Consider the following 17,593-nt stretch of genomic DNA (forward strand, 5'->3'; position numbering starts at 1 on the left):
CACTGTGGAGTCCACAAATGTCATTCACATACAGATAGCTGACATGTGTGTAATACACACACAACCCCTGCCTATGTCATGCTTTCCACACTGCAGTATGTACAGATCTCTACAACAGTGTACAGGGGTGTGTAACAATTGGGATGTATTCCCCACCATATGTGGCATATATGGTCACACAAGCAAACACACATGGCAGTACTGTGAATGATACACCTGCTGTATGATGATACGTCTGACAGACATGCAGCAGTATTGGCCACATTATGTGTACCAATGCTACCTTCGGCAATTGTGCTGCTATATGCACATGGGAGGATGTAAGTGCTACAGGTGTCAAGTGACTTACAGTCAGTAACACCCTGACCGCTGGGTAGGTTTTATGTCTTCACCGTCAAGTAACAGTAACATAGCGTACTGTTTGCACATGTAATGGTAGGATGGCTTGTGACACACCTGTGAGCCGTCCTCTGCAAACATCCATCTGCAAAGGTGGATCACCACTTTATGTACACACATCCATCCATACCTGATGTACATCCTACTGTACTGTCAGTATTTTACCATATACAGGTGTCAATGATAGGGCTGCATTGCAACTGTATGTTGTAGTTAGGCACAGATGAATTACATACATCAGCTACTGCACATGCATGGTAGCTATATGCACACCACTACATGTACATGTGTGTTGGTCCTACATGCCTGTCATGTAGCCATGTTTGTATGCATTACAATTGGTGGACATGTGTGATGAGATACATAACACATGGACTGTTGTATGATATGATGGGTGTCAAGGGTAACTAGTACAGAGGGAATGCTTCCTCTGTCAACATTGCTACCTCATGTACTGTTAGCATTCAACAGCCATGGATCTACCTTCCATGTGCATGCGTGTGATTGCTGTAGCCACTTGTCTGTGCGGAGGACAGCTAAAGCTATGCTATGTACATATGTGTTTTGTGTGTGTGTGTGTGTGTGTGTGTGTGTGTGTGTGTGGTCCATGCACATATCCACTGCAATTACATGTATGTCATATCCAAACATGTGTATTCTTTGGTGTACAGCAACAGTCATCTGTCACAGCTGTGTAAGACCCAGGGCCCCTGTTATGTGTAGAGCCGACCTGGTTATGTACAGTGGTATCATTGCATTGCATAACACATGATGGAACCCTGTCAGTACATGTGTAGTCTGCACAGTTGCTGTAGACCTATGTACAGTCCACTGGTCATGAGTCACACGGTGTTGTGGTAATGTATGGATGTGTGTAGCTGGTCCAAGGACATGGTGATGTCTGAGGGCTACATAGTAGAATGCGGTGTTTACCTCTGTGATCTGCACCTGAGACATCTGTGATGGCTCTTGAGTGTGTACTGGTCAGTACATGTGAGTGGCCTTCATGTACGTGGGGACAGTAACACCATACTGTGCCCTTCTGTGTTTAGAATCCGTGTGCATGCAAGACAGCCTTTTGCTACTGCTAAGTGTGTGAGCATGCCCAGTACGCCGTTGTGTAGATGGACACACAGTACATTCCAAACTGTGCCCTTCCATGTTTAGAATCCATGTGCATGCAAGACAGCCCTTTGCAACTGCTAAGTGCATGAGCATGACCAGTACCCCGTTGTGTAGATGGGCACACAGTATATTCCAAACTGTGCCCTTCCGTGTTTAGAATCCGTGTGCATGCAAGATAGCCCTTCACTTCTACTAAGTGTGTGAGCATGCCCAGTGAAACCTTGTGTCGGTGATGCGCCTCTGTGTATGAGCATGACCATTGACATCCTGTATAGCGATGGTGGTCATCCACGCAACAGATGTCCATACCCCATGTCAGGATGGATTCCTACATTGAACACACTGGTTGACTGTCTTGAAGGGTGTACTGTCTGTGGCGCGTCTCGTATCTATGTAGTGTTGTAATAGTGCTCCGTAGATAGGCAGTTGTCCCGCTCACACCACTGCTGTGTGTTTGTCTACATCTACCTTGGGACAGTAATATGCTTTTAGACTGCTCACTCTCTATACATTCCCTATCGGCGTCTTTGCCTTTGCGGATGATATCATCCATCTAGAAGTATGCCTCTGGGAGTGCTGTGTACCAATAATCTCGGTAGCGAGTTCTGTAACTGCGTAATGCTGTAGTGTGATAAGGTAGTTAGGTGTATATTCAACTCCCAGCCCTGCCAAGTGTGTGCGTGTGTGTGTTTCTAGCTGCCTGGGGACAGAGTAATACTTTTAGACGGCTCACTCCACATACATTCCCTATCAGCGTCTTTGCCTTTGCGGATGATGCCATCCACCTAGAAGTATGCCTCTGGGAGTGCTGTGTTCCAGTAATCTTGATAGTGCATTCTGTAACTGCGTAATGCTGTAGTGTGATAAGGTAGTTAGGTGTATGTTCGACTCCCAGCCCTGCCAAGTGTGTGTGTGTGTGTGTGTGTGTGTGTGTGTGTGTGTGTGTGTGTGTGTTTCCAGCTGCCTGGGGACAGAGTAATGCTTTTAGATGGCTCACTCCACGTACATTCCCTATCGGGGTCTTTGCCTTTGCGGATGATGTCATCCACCTAGAAGTATGCCTCTGAGAGTGCTGTGTTCCAGTAATCTTGATAGCGCGTTCTGTAACTGCGTAATGCTGTAGTGTGATAAGGTAGTTAGGTGTATGTTCGACTCCCAGCCCTGCCAAGTGTGTGTGTGTGTGTGTGTGTGTGTGTGTGTGTGTGTGTGTGTGTGTGTTTCCAGCTGCCTGGGGACAGAGTAATGCTTTTAGATGGCTCACTCCCCATACATTCCCTATCAGCGTCTTTGCCTTTGCAGATGATGTCATCCACCTAGATGTATGCCTGTGGGAGTGTGGTGATGCTGGAACTCGGTAGCGCTTTCTGTTACTGCATAATGCTGTAGTGTGGTAGACTAGACAGGTAGGTGCTTGATTCCAAGGCATGGCAGGTGTGTGTGTGTTTGGCAGTTATACTGTATGTGTTGGTATTGTGGGTGGCTAGCTGCAGAATGTGTTCAGTGTGTTTTGTTGCTGACCTATATAGTATCCACAGCCCGCATATTCTACCAAGACACTGGGTTGTCAACACATACATTCACCAATAGGTCTGGTGAGTAACTGTCAGCAGCCCTACTCTTACCCTTGATACGGTCTGACCCGTGTGACGCAACATAACGCATGTGCCTTGATAGTAACAACACTACATGATACAGGTGGCACATGTAGTTTCCTTTTCATTCCTGTCTAATGCATGGCTGTCATGTGATCCGCTCTTGTGATATAAATGCCATATCTACGTATGTGTGTACATGTATATGTGTGTATATATATATATATATATATATATATATATATATATATATGTCCATGTATGTATGTATACAAATAATATATATGATATATGTAGATGTAGAGGTGGACATAGATGTAAACATATATGTCTGGGGACATCAGCACTATTGAATGTTTGTGCCAGATGATCTGTACGTGATAATCTGGGATCTATGTATATCTGCCATGGCGTGGTGGTAATGCACATCGTCTGTAGTGTGCAGGGCCACGGGTTGTAGTTGTGTAGACACCGGTTATTTTGTTGCTGGGAAGACCATGGGACATTGAATATGGTGCTAGTAAGGCACCTGTTGCCAGTTATGTACAGATCTGAGCGACACTAAACAGTGGTTATTAATTTGGAGGTTCGGTATGGGTCATATAACTATTCATTAGAAGACTATACTATGCAGATGAGGTTGACTATAGTGTATCACATTTATCACCAGGGTGTGATGCTGGTCCCTGGAGTGTATGTGTGTAGTCAGCCGGGTGCAGGTCTCGAATATAGTCGACAGCATGGGAGGTGGGTCAGGCATACTGTACGTACATTGCAGAACTGTGCCTCGGGAGTGCTCCTGCCTTAGCACACCTAAGCTAGGGGTGTGTCTATACCTGCCTGGTGACATTGGGAGGGATGACAGCAGTGGTGGGGTAGTCAGGGTGTACAGGCTGCACAAACAGGTGTTGATCAGCACAATCAGCAGATGACATGGCCAGCCTGCACATGAACAGTACGGTAATGCGAGCAAGCAGCATACACACAGGTTTCGTCCGCACTCTACACCACCGGTGTATACCTGCAGGGACATTTCACGACACAGTCCAACCAAATGAGACGGGCTGCAGCAGGCAACATATACCAACATGTGCAGGAGGCTGGGGCAGTGAGGATGTGTATGCTGCCGAACAACCCTTACTGGGGTGACATAAGACTTTATCGACCGAGGGTGACTTACCAGGAGCTACATGGGCTGGGGATGGTGGAGCACTATGGGGTGGACAGAGACCTCCTACAGCAGCTTGTTGACCCATGCTTGCCACACCTGACACATCAAACAGGCCGAGGGAAACACATCACAGTGGATACCATGGTATGTGTTGGCCTAGGTGTACTAGCCACAGGTACCTCACACAGCACAACTGGGGATATCATGGGTATCTCACAGGCATCTGCACCCAGTGTATTGCACCAGTTCACAGATGCCATGTCAACACATGCTAGTGAGCATGTACATGTCCTCAACACACGTGATTAGCAGACCAGCAATATACATCTGTTCAACCACATGGATGACTACCCTGGGGTACTGGGTGCTATAGCCTGCACACACATACACATCGTAGCACCACCCGGTGAGCGGGGTAGGGCCTACAGTCACTGCAGGGGCATACCCTCCAACAGCTAGGCCATATGCGATGGCCAGGGCATGAGATTGAATGTGTGTGCTGTCTGCCCTGGAAGCTATAATGTGTCCAATATATGGCTTCTGACACAGCTGTAGCACACCAATGCCAATATGGATATCCCCTACAGTCTCCTAGTGGGGGATGCTGGGTAAACACTGGTGTCGTGGCTGATGACACCCATCAGCAATGCACACACACCTGAACACTCACACCATACTGAGGTGGATGCACAGGCAAGACATATACTTGTGCATGTGTTTGGGATGATCAGTTCACAGTTCTGGTATCCGGACACATCCGTTAGAGCTCTGCAGTATTCACAAGCTACATGCATACAAGTTGTTATGGTATTTGCTATGCTACACAATCTTATCCTGCAGTAACAGTTGCAGCAGAAACAGCATGGGGCAGGGCCACACAGCCCAACACCACTGCCAAGGCCTGTACAGGCACAGTGTGACTTGGTGAAGGAACTACCTGAGCAGGGCACAGTCGGCGAAAGCCCATGCACAGTATGACCTGCCCTTGACAAAGAGGCAACACAAGGCATATGCACTGACACAGTAGGTACCCACGGATTTCTCCTCTATGACCCGCACACAGTACAATGGATGCCAAACATGACACTACCTGTGTTCAGCCATGTATAGGAGGTGCACTTTGTGCATCCGACATAGGTAGCACTCCAGTACCATCCTCAAGTCCGGAACACACCCAAGTTATGTCTATTGACCTAACAAGTGGCAGTTGTATTAGAATGTGTAGTCACCCATTGCTATGGTATGTATGTGAGCATACAAGTGACTGTGGTGGCCAAATGTTAGGGCAGCAGACAGCACACATCCATAGTGGCACCATGACCTCTGTAGCACATACAGGGGTCACAATGGTAGCCTGTAGTACACAGGGTGTCCTAACCCCCTGCAGATTATGGGCTGACCATCATGTGTGTCCATACAGCCCACACACATTCCATGCAGCTGGACAGATGTGGACCAATACAGACAAATGATATACGATAGCCTATGGATATGCCCTATGAATGACCCCAACCCCCTAAGACACACACAGACTACAGCAGGACAGGCAGTTTGATGTAGGTTGTGTAAGCTAGGACATCCAACACCACTGTGCTGGTAATTAAAGCTAGGAACTGACATACCCTGGTATCCCTCCAACCAGCAATTTAGGTAGGTCCACACACTGACATGGAGTACCCGGTATACCAGTACAGTAGCGGCAGATGTGTACAACTGTTGGCTGTGCCCCCCATCAAACCTACACATGTGAGAGTCATGTGCGCTACCCACGGTGCTGTGTAGGACTGTGGTTGTGGTTGGATGTCCCCCCACGCTATGCAGACATGTAGCAACTGTCAATGCCACATGACCATTAGCTACCCTGCAGACACAGCATGACACCTGTCTGTGTAGAACGGAGGGGTCAGCAACACAGTACTAACTATCGGGACATGTGACACATGCAATACAGTTGACCATACTTGGCATGCTCACACACATGACGGTATGACGGTAATGCCGGTCGACAACATGTGTAACAGTCATACTGGGCATGCTCACACACTGAAACACAGGATGGCCAGGCATGCATACACCAGTGGTCCGGACATATCTGCCAGTACATTGCTATACTGTTGGATGTCTGCACTGTATGGTGTGTGTGTGGTCTATTGTCTGTACATATGCCATGGTCTATTGTTAATTTACATGAGCTATGTGCGCAGGGTACTGCTACCAACACATGTATAGGGCGGTTCTTTGTTTGCGGACAGGCCGAAGCCTTTGGATACAGACTGGGTAAGGCACATTCCAGCAGGTGGGAGCAGTTGTGCGTGGGTTTGCACAGTGTTAAGCACTGCTGACCTCTGGTCACAGCACCTTATACATGTTTGGACTCCACATTTCTTTGACAGTGCACTACTGGCATACTGGTAGACAAACATGCTTACAGCTGTTCGCTCACCGACATTTCCGCTTACATTTGTCACTCACGCTGGGTGTGTGCGATCCCTTGTGATGCGTATTACATCGGACTACATGACTACAGTATTGGGTATGTATAACCATTTTGCGACGGCAGGCGTTCGACTGTACGGACTCGGCAGCCTGTCCAGTGATGTAATCATATTATATGTGGGTTCCTCATACGATCTGCTCCCATCTGCCTGATACATGGGAACCGATACTCTGCAATGCTGACATGTGACTTGAGTTTGTTAACGCAGCTGTCCGCCAAGTCATGCTACCGCATACCTACTGCACATTGTCCACTTTTCAGATTGCACGACGGGAGACTGCAGGAGTGACACCTTTCCCACTTTGCATGGGACAGTCCCTCATTACGCATATCTCATGTGACAGTACCAGAACTCTCCACCAATCGGGGACACATTTCTACAGAATCAGGGACAGGTCAAGAAAAAATCAGGGACACTTTTACAAAAGTAGTGCTATTAACTTGAAACATTGACAGAATCAGAGCATATGACTTAATACACATATTCTGAAGTAACAGTTGTTTATAACTCTTACTTATTGTCATTAGTCAGTAAGTGTAATTTACCACCTTTCCTTCAACAGCCACTAATTTTAGGAGGGATTAAGAGGGACAGAGTTAAACTTTCAGTCAAACTCAGGGGCGTACCTGACATTCAGGGACAGTTGAGTGGTATGGATAGTACTCTAGCCATTGCAACTGTCCTGATTAGGGGACATTCTCATGTTGTACATGTCTGTACTGGTTGCTTGTTGCAGGTGTTGTATACCTGACATGTCGATATGTCATATGTAGTAGCATAAGCAACTTTACTGCTGCTAGACTACGCTTTGATTTGTTCTGATATGTATATTTCTGTACTATGCATGGCTGTGGGTATGTTCTGCCCTGGTACGTCTGACATTTCTACAGAGCAGGTTCCACTTTGGCCATTCAGAATGGTGGCAGCCCTATAGACCCTATATGTAGAGCTATCACATGTGTCAAGGCAACACATACCCACAGCCAGTAGTAAACAGACGACTTCCATGGTTTGCATACGTTAAGGTTATTCATGTAGCATTATAATTGATAATACTGTTTTCTATTACATGTAGCTGTTACTGATACAACAAATTGATGTCTGACACCACTACACACACTATATAGCCTCCATTCCCGAACTCACAGGCCATGTGCCATAACTGTCATTTTGCAGGACACAACTGCCCAGATGGGTGTGTCCCTCGCAGGCATATGGGTGTTGAACCTCTTCTATTATGCTATCATCTACCTAAGGTGGTCAGCAAATTATGCACTTTCCGTCAGTAGCAGAACTCACATACCAATGGGTGTGAATGAACACTGTATTAGGAACAATGCATAACACCCTGTGGGACACATTTAGACAATTGGTTCTATTAACCAGACACATTCACAGTCACAGAGCTTATATATTCATTCACGTTTGTCGAGGTACATGCTGTTTATGACTCATACATGTTGTCATCTGTCATTACCTGTATTCCGCCACCTGTTCACCTAATATCACTAGTTCTGGAAGTGTTTAGTTAGACTTTGTTACATTCTGATACATAACTATGGACGTCCATGCTAATCGGGTACACGGCACTGATTTGGTCTCTATGTATTCCCCCGATGGTTTACAGACTATCCGGTAGATGTGCTCTTCAGGTTTGGGAGGTGTAGGCATATGCTATGCCCACACAGGAATATTAATGACTTCCACTGGGTGGGCCTACTACATCTCTGCCAACCAGCACACTTAAGCCCATTATTGCATACCCATGGTCCACCTACCTGGCACTCCTCTACAGCAGTCGTGACAAATACTTACTGCAAGCGCAGCTGGGGTATGAGCACACCCCTACACATTGCCCACTCTCCCCGTCTCAGGAAACATGTCGTACGTTTTGTCAACCCATGTATTATCACACTTGCATAACCTACTGTTCCATGTACACCTACATCCTGCTCATATTAATGTCAGCAGATTCACACGTAACCTGAATTTTTGGGGTCCCGCAAGGGACACCGTTATGCATGTTTAAAGTGTAGACCTTGCAGAACTCTCCCACTGGTACTTTCCTACCGGTGTTTTGGACAGTGGCAGTGTATTGATCTGTATTGCCTGTCTGTATGTCTGTTCGGCCTAGCTGGGTGATGTGGGGGGTACAATGCCCGGGCTGTAAATATGTTACCCCTAATTGCTGTGAAGTAGCCTATTTATGTACATGTGTATATCTACACTGACATATATATTTTGTTTTGTGTGTATGTGTATATATCGCTACCTGTTGTTTGTGTATATATATCTATCTATATATATATCTGTAGTATATCCTTGTGTGTGTGTGTATATATATATATATATATATATATATATATATATATATATATATATATGTATGTATATGTACATTTCTGTGTGTCCGTTAACCTATACATTTCCCGGACATGGACACTTACACATGCGTATTGGGTTTTATCTCTTCTTCAACAGCATACTATTGCCTTAGTCATTATGACACCGACACTTCACTCCGGTGAACTTGTGCTCAGTATATTGCACGTTATACAGTGGACAGATGTCGCACATTTTTCATGTCTGGGGTGCTGCTGCTAACTGGGATGTGATACAGTGTCATTCAACCTATTACTCGTATGCGCAGCCTATTATTCCTGCTACTGTGTTTGTTTCTGTGCACATTCATATTATTACTGTCGATAGGATGTGTGTTTGTGTTACTGTGACTGTACGTCAACATATTGTTGTCTTCCTGTAGTTGTGTCTTTCTGCTTTTCCCGGTTTGGGGTTGTCATAGCAGAACTCCGTTCCACTCATGGGTGGCGTATAGGTTTTACGTGCCGGGCTGCCAGCCCTGATGCACAACGTCCGACAACGATATGCCCATTCACGCATGTCTCCAAGCAAACGACGCTCTATCTGGGAATCACACCTACTTACTAGCTGACCTCCACGGGCCGCTCCATTGCACCCGGTGCAACATACCCTAGCACTCCTGTGTCCATAATCGCATATCCATAGTTTCCCCTGCACACCCGTGTTGAGTTTCCACGCATAACAGCCATTATACACCTGATATTGCAGCCATGACACACCTTTACACATTGCCCTCTCATGAGCGTTGGGACCCTACACACATTTTGTACCACCTCGTGTATTCACAGGCTCACCATCCATTCATATTTGCACATACGTGCCTTTCCTGGTGTTATGGATTACGAACGATTTGCGGGTTACAAGTGTAGGTGGTCGCAACATGTACTACATTCCGTCTGTTTACAATGTTGATGTAGCACTTCAGCGATGTTATGGCCACTGGTATAACCCTGCCTCTGGTGTGAAGAGCGGTGCTCTACTCACACTTGTGCAGCTTTATTTGACATACGCTGCGAGCACTTTATAATTCATTACTTGCTTTGGATTCCCTTCACAACCCTTATGTTTGCTTTTGTCTTTTGGCATTCCTTACATATCTATATATATATGTATGTGTATATATATATATATATATATATATATATATATATATATATATATATATATATATATATATATATATGTGTATGTATATATATATATATATATATATATATATATATATATATATATATGTGTGTGTATATATATATATATATATATATATATATATATATATATGTGTATATATATATATATATATATATATATATATATATATATAGATAAATATGTAAATATATAATTGCATATTTCTGTTATGTCTGTGGATATTTATCTATACACACACATCTATCTATCTATATATATAAAAGTTACAGCTGTACAAGACAGCATACATTTGCTATGCTAATAGCTGCGTACACCCACGCAGGTGCACTTGCATCTACTTATTCTGAGTTACATATGTTTACAGGCACTTCTTTGGGATTACATGTGTCTTATTCCTTATGAAAGTACCACTTTGATGGAATCCGGTTAACGGACCCATGCGAACGCGGTCACCTTTACATGTATAAATGTTGGCTTTACAGCACAGAGGCATTCATTACACAATTAATATGTGCTATAGTCATACTTGAACTGGGAATGCCTTTACGTTGGGCGGATGCTGTAACCACTACACTATTGTTGTTCTGGCTCATTTATATGTATACCCATGGTTCATAGCTACTCTGACATACGCCTCACTGCTTCTCTTACACAGCAGGCATCCATTCTCCTGCTGGGAAAACTGCAGTACTACAATTAGGACATTCTCTGTTTCCTACTGCTCTGGACCCATGCTGCATGTCTACTCACTCCAAGGATATTCAGAACTCCTACGCTTACAATCCTCGCACATACGCATGTTTGATTGTCAGGGTGTTCATGTGCTGGTCTGGGTTTATGCTCGGCCAACTGGTGACTAGAACTGCCCTGGCACTGCTCAAAGATCAGACGTAGCACATGGACAGAGTTAGTCCAGATTTTAACATTCTATCTGTGTTTACAGATGCAGGTGTTTGGGCACTTCTGACCACATTATTGGGTCGGTGCTACATAATTTAGGGCTGGGAGTGGTTCCACTACATAATGCAGGTTGGGGGGGGGTGGTTTTCACATGTTTCCCTTCCCATTTGACTATTTCATTCATTTATAGATACAATGGATATTATTCTGGACATCTCTAATAAATTCACTACAGGTATGCAATACTCTTGTCAACAGATGTGACAGTTGGTTGGTGTACTTATTTGTACACACCTCTGTGATACTCGGGAACTCGTTTCTACAGTGACAGGGACAAGGCTATGACAACTCAGGGACAATCACGGACACTTCTACCATATTAGTACTATTAACTTGGAACGTGTTGACAGATTCGTAATACTACTAATTTTCTGCAGTTAAATGCGTCTATTACTCTTCATTGTCGTAAGCAGTCATTCTCATTCAACACCTTTACCCCAAAGGTCACTGGCTTTGTGAGTGGTTAAGAGGCTGGCCAGTTATTGTGCGAATGCTCTGACCATTGGTAGCGTTGACATTGTCATATGTACAGGTTGGGATGTATTCTGGGGACTAGGGTTGCCACCTTTTCAAATGGCCAAGATGGGACATTTTCGGAACACACATCAGATTTTACAAGCTGACACATACCCACGGTCAGTACAAAGGATAGAACTTTACTTATTTGCCTACATAAAAGCCTAATGTTGTAGCGGTTTAGTTGCTTATTCTGTTTCTTGTAACATTTAGGTATTTTAGATACTGAAATAATTATTTTCTGCAACTATTACATAACATATGGGACATAATTATGTCCTACAATCCCAGGACATTTGCCATTTGTAATGTATTTTGTCAGGACACAACTGTCCAAAGAGGGACAGTCCCTTGCAAAGCAGTACAGATGGTAACCCAACTGCGGACACCAGATTGTTTGGGCCAACACATAGCCATGGTCAGTGCAGGTTTAGAACATTCATTTGTTTCCTAGCTGTGAGCCTTATACCTTTGGCACTTTTGTTGTTTGCCTGTTTCTTCTATGAATTACATTTATTCTATCCTGACGTGACCGCTTTAGGCAACTGTTACATGCAGTATGGTACATAGTTATTTCCTACAATCACAGGACATTTGGCATTGTATCATTGTTGGTCAGGTCACACCTACACACACATTAATTGTCCCTCACACAGTGGATCAGGGGGTATCCTGTTTACGTCAGTGCCTTCATCACCCTTATACCATGTGCCACTATGTGAATGTGTGCAATATATTCTCTCGCTTATTCGTGTTGGGACACGTGCATCACGGGCAGGTGTTTGATCCTGGGTGGTAGGTTCTGCATGACCATCTAGGGCTGGACAGTCTCGTGCACCACTACTGCACATTCCAACTTGTGTCCAGATATCTACAGGACTGGACTTCGTGTCTTCATACCCATTCTAATGTTTACACAGGTTACTTATCCCAGGAGGGATATCCCAAAAATTGAACAAGACCAAAACAAGACAAATACCAACCATTCTTCTGGCGTTATGAAAATGTGCTGGGAGTTTTACATGCAAGGGATACATAGTTTGCAATCCTGAAACAGCCTAGGGTGACACTACCTACTACATATGCGTAGTGGTCACTATGTGTAGATGTGGCTGCACCAAACCAGTAGGCCAAGTATGGCTGGATTTGGTGGGCGTTCAGGTATGGGAGTGAGTTGTGTGCTGTGGAGGGGATGCTGGGTAGTCCATTATGCATCCAGGTGTGTTGCATTTGATATGGCCAGTTCCATCAGGACCAATCTGTGGGTATGTGCCGGTGACATGTCTATACATTTGTATCGCACATTTTAATATTCATATGTTTGTGGGATTGTGTTCTACAGTATGGCCTGTCTGGTTGTATTGCAGATGTGTATACATGTTTTTGTGTTCTTTCTGCTTCACCCGCTGCTCCCTCATACACCTCCGGTTCACCTATTCTGCATACGACACAGTGTCGCCTTGGAGGATTATACCATTACCCCCCCCACACACACACACACACACACACACATATTCCTGACACTCCATCCATCACTGCTTTGGTTGATGGCCCATGACATGGTCAAGGTAACACATTGCATATCCTACATATGTCAGGTACCTGTATGGTTGTGTGGACTACCCTGCCATGTTTGACTTTTCACATGCTATACCTCACGCACATAGGTACACGCCCATACTTAACTTTCTTGACATGGTTGGTAATACCCGTTCAACTGTGTCACATCCTGACAAGTTCGGCTTGGACTGCTGATGTGCCAGTTTTGGCCGACTGTTCTAATCATTGGTAGGATGCCACCTTTTCCTATGTCCAGGATGGGATATATTCCGGACACATATCCAAATGTACTGGACAACACGTACCCACAGTCAGCAGTACAGATAATACTGTTCCTTTCAGCCTACATGTTGCCTTATTGTTGTAGCAGTTTATATGCTCCTTCTGTTTCGTTTACATGCTTATTTTATTTCCTGTCACATTTGGTATGTGAAATATGGACATACCTATTGTATGTGACTATTACATGCGTTGTGGGATAGAATTCGGTCATACAGTCGCTAGATATGTACATTTATCATGTTTTTTGTTATGGACACATCTGCCCAGCTGTGTACCCTCCCTCACAATATGGGTCAGCTGGTGACCCTGACCATTGGGCTGGACGTACCTATTGGTGGCACGCTAACATATGATGCATTTCACTTCCACTTGGTATAACTATCTACACTACGTTGGACTATGGGCACACGGTTTTCAATGTCATTTGTTCACGGGATAGGGACCCGTTATTCCCTACCGTGCATTTGTGTTTGCTTCTTCATTTTGTGTTGGCAGGAACTGTCTTGCATGCTTTGCATACGTTTCAGTATCCACGGACACTGACAGATGTGATTACTATTGCTTGCAAATTGTTATATGCAAGCATTTTAGGTTGCACGTCAACAGCTGACATTTCCACGCCTCCATGCGGCACTTCGACACACCCTATGCACTCGCGCTCATTTCCTATGCATGTCGCTGTGGCGGCAGCGCACCTTCATTAATATGCATTTGGCACTACTGCGCCATCTTCATGCTGCACGGTCGGTGCAAGCCTAACGCCAGCCTTGGGCCGAGCTTCATGAATTTCAGGGTTAGGCTCTGCCCATTGGAAGTTACAGTGCAAACATCCTGAGCTCCCTTGGAATGAATGATTTAAATCAACTACTATAATTTTAACTTCAGTTTTCCAGTTTATTATATCATCTACAATTTCTCTCAGTATCATTAATAATTCTTGATTTCCTTTTCCCTTTTTCCACAACATTGTTACTTCTAATATTTTATTTTCTAGTCTTTTCTCTATGATTGCCATAAAAATCTTGTAATCAGCATGTTTAAAGTTATCAGTCTCGAGTTCCTTATGTTTGGATTTTCCCCTTTCTTCTTTATGAATTTCATAGCTCCAACACACAATTTTTTTTCTCCAATGCACTGGTCTAACCATGCATTTAATACTTTCAGAAAGCAATTCTTCTGACAGTCTGACATGTCTTTATGCATGTAATGTTCAACCCCATCCAGTCCTGCAGCTGATTCCAAGTTTACTGTTTTTAACACATTATTTCCACTGTTACTTCTTTTTTTCTAACTCTTCATTCTTCTTCTTCTTATTTTTTTTACTTTCCACTTTTGTTTTCCCTCTACCTTACTGTGTTTGAATGACTTTTCTATATATTTTTTATTACATTCATTATTTCTTGATGAGTTTTAACATTTTCTCCTCTCTCATTTCTTATTTCCCTTATTATTTTTTATTTTCTTTTACTAGTTTATTCAAATAAGGTGCCACCTCGTCTTTTTCTCTTGTAAAAATACCTTTGCTTAAACAGCACCCTTTTAATCTTGCTTCATCTTCATATTTTCTTTTCTCTCTCCAAAAAATTATTTCTTTCTAAATCTCTAAATGCCCAATTGCTTACTTCACTATATTTTTCATTTTCCTCTTTTATTTTTTTAAACTTTGCCATTAAAAACAAAATAAAATAAAAAAAAAAAAAAAAAAAAAAAAAACAGGAACAGTTCTTATATATTTTTTTAAAACGTATCAATCAACATGTCCAGTTTTTATAAAATGCTCCCATACCCACATGACCTTCCCAAAACTGGTTAACCTTTCTCTACCTTCCTTACTTAAATCTATTTCATTTAATCTTTTAATACCTTGACCTATTTTTATATATCCCTCTATTTCTTGAATTTCTATCGAAATTGCTAAATGATCTGAAAATCCTGTAACTTTTATACCCTCTTGCATAATTTTTAAACATTACAAAAATAATAAAATACCATACCTTCACTGTTAAATTATTCCTACTGTAAGTCCACTGTATATTGTCACATATATATAATTTTCCAGTTTTCATTATTTATATTATTTTAACATCAGCTCCTTCTTTTCTGTATCTTCTTAGATTCCAATTAAAATTTTGCACTATTAACTCCATATTCACACTTACATAATATAGGATTCTTTAAAACATCCATTCTGTTGTTTTTTTGGTAACATATATATACTGCAATAATTCTACAAGCCTGCTTTTTCAGTCTCACATCTACAACTATTACCCTACTTAATATTACTAAAGAATAATTAAAGAGTCCTATTAAATATTTACATAATATTCCTATTCCTGAATGTTTCTTTCCCTATATTCCAATTAATATTGCCTTCCCATAATCTTTCTACTTGTAGTATTTCCTATTATGTTAAAATTTTTGTAATTTCAAGTAAAATAAAATCTATAAGTGTTAAACACCATCCCAATGCACCTACTCTTCATAGTATTTATGCTGTTCACATTTATTGTTAAAATTCTCAGCTTTTACTTTTATTATTTTTATACCTATTTTCCATTTGCTACCCTTGACCTTTTTTGTTTCCTTTCATATCCAAACCCTTGAATTTCTGCTCCCTCTCTTCTATGTTTTTTCCAGTTTAATTTTTCTTTCCCTTAACCAATCTCCAGTTCATTTATGCTTCATCACTTGCTTCTACCATTTCTGCGTGCTCTTCTTTTTCTGTCCTTTTACCTTTTCTTTTACTACCTTCTCCTATCTCATTATCTATCATTATCTGCTTTTCCTGTTCTTTTTCTTGATCTTGTTCTATTCCTTCCTCTTCTATCTCTTATTCATTCTCATGTTTTTTACCCACGTTCTCCTTAGTTTGTGTATTTCCCTTACAATCCATCCATAAATTCCGTATTTTTCATATTTCTTACATTTCAAGTCATATTTTTCCCTCTTGTTACACTTTCCCACAAATATAACATTTTCTTTTGTCACAATTGTTGGCTACTCTTACCACAGGAAAAAAATTTTCTCTTTTGTCCCCAGTATTTCACAGTGCCTTTGTTTCCTTCTAAATTTATCATTTTTGGAATATGTACTGTTTTTTCCTTTTCTAATTTTACTATAACACCATATTCCCAATCCCCAGTCCATAAACCTCTATTATCATAATTTTTTTCAGTGTCCATAACTTATTTGCATAAATCCTTTAAACAGTCTTTTAATGCTTTTTTTCTACTTTAGTTCGAAACTGAAGGCAGATTTTCTTTTTTGTCTTTCTATTAAATGCTTGTTCAATATATAAGTTCCACGGATTACAGTTTTTCTTTAATTCATATTGTTACAAGATTTTCTCTATATACTGTCCTGATTTTATAAATAATGTTACAAATGTCTATTTATTAGCATGAATACATGCTCTTAACTCTTTAGGTAAAATACCAAAGGTGCTAATTTATTATCCCAAATGTCATACCTATCAGGTTCTTTCTCCTCTTTACTGCTTATTCTTACTAAATATTTCCTTATCCTTGATTCCATTGTTTTTCTTCTCTTTTTTCTCCCTCTTTCACTGTCTCTGCATAAGACTTCTTCTCCTCTCTTCTCACTTCCTCCACTTCTTCTTCTTGCATTCTCTCCATAATGGCTCCCCACAAAATTTATTTTTCACTTTCTGGCTCACTTTGGTTTATCAGGCCATGTAAATAAACATCCCGCAACCTTCCTGATTGAAGGGTACATCCAGTACATCCAAAATACGGCTCACTTTCCTGTCCAAACAACAGCTCTTGAAACAGAGCTTCTGAATCTTGAGAAGGTACGACCACCTTCACATTACTCTCCACATGCACCTCTCCTTTCTCTTTAAGCACTGGTATCTTCATTACCAGATTACATGCCCTTTCTCCATCCACTTCACTCATTTGTAAAATCTCAACTGCCTTTGCATTAAACATAACATC

The sequence above is a fragment of the Protopterus annectens genome, chromosome 5.part0, assembly GCF_019279795.1.
Source record: "Protopterus annectens isolate FY-2018-M chromosome 5.part0, PAN1.0, whole genome shotgun sequence".
Taxonomy (NCBI): domain Eukaryota; kingdom Metazoa; phylum Chordata; order Ceratodontiformes; family Protopteridae; genus Protopterus; species Protopterus annectens.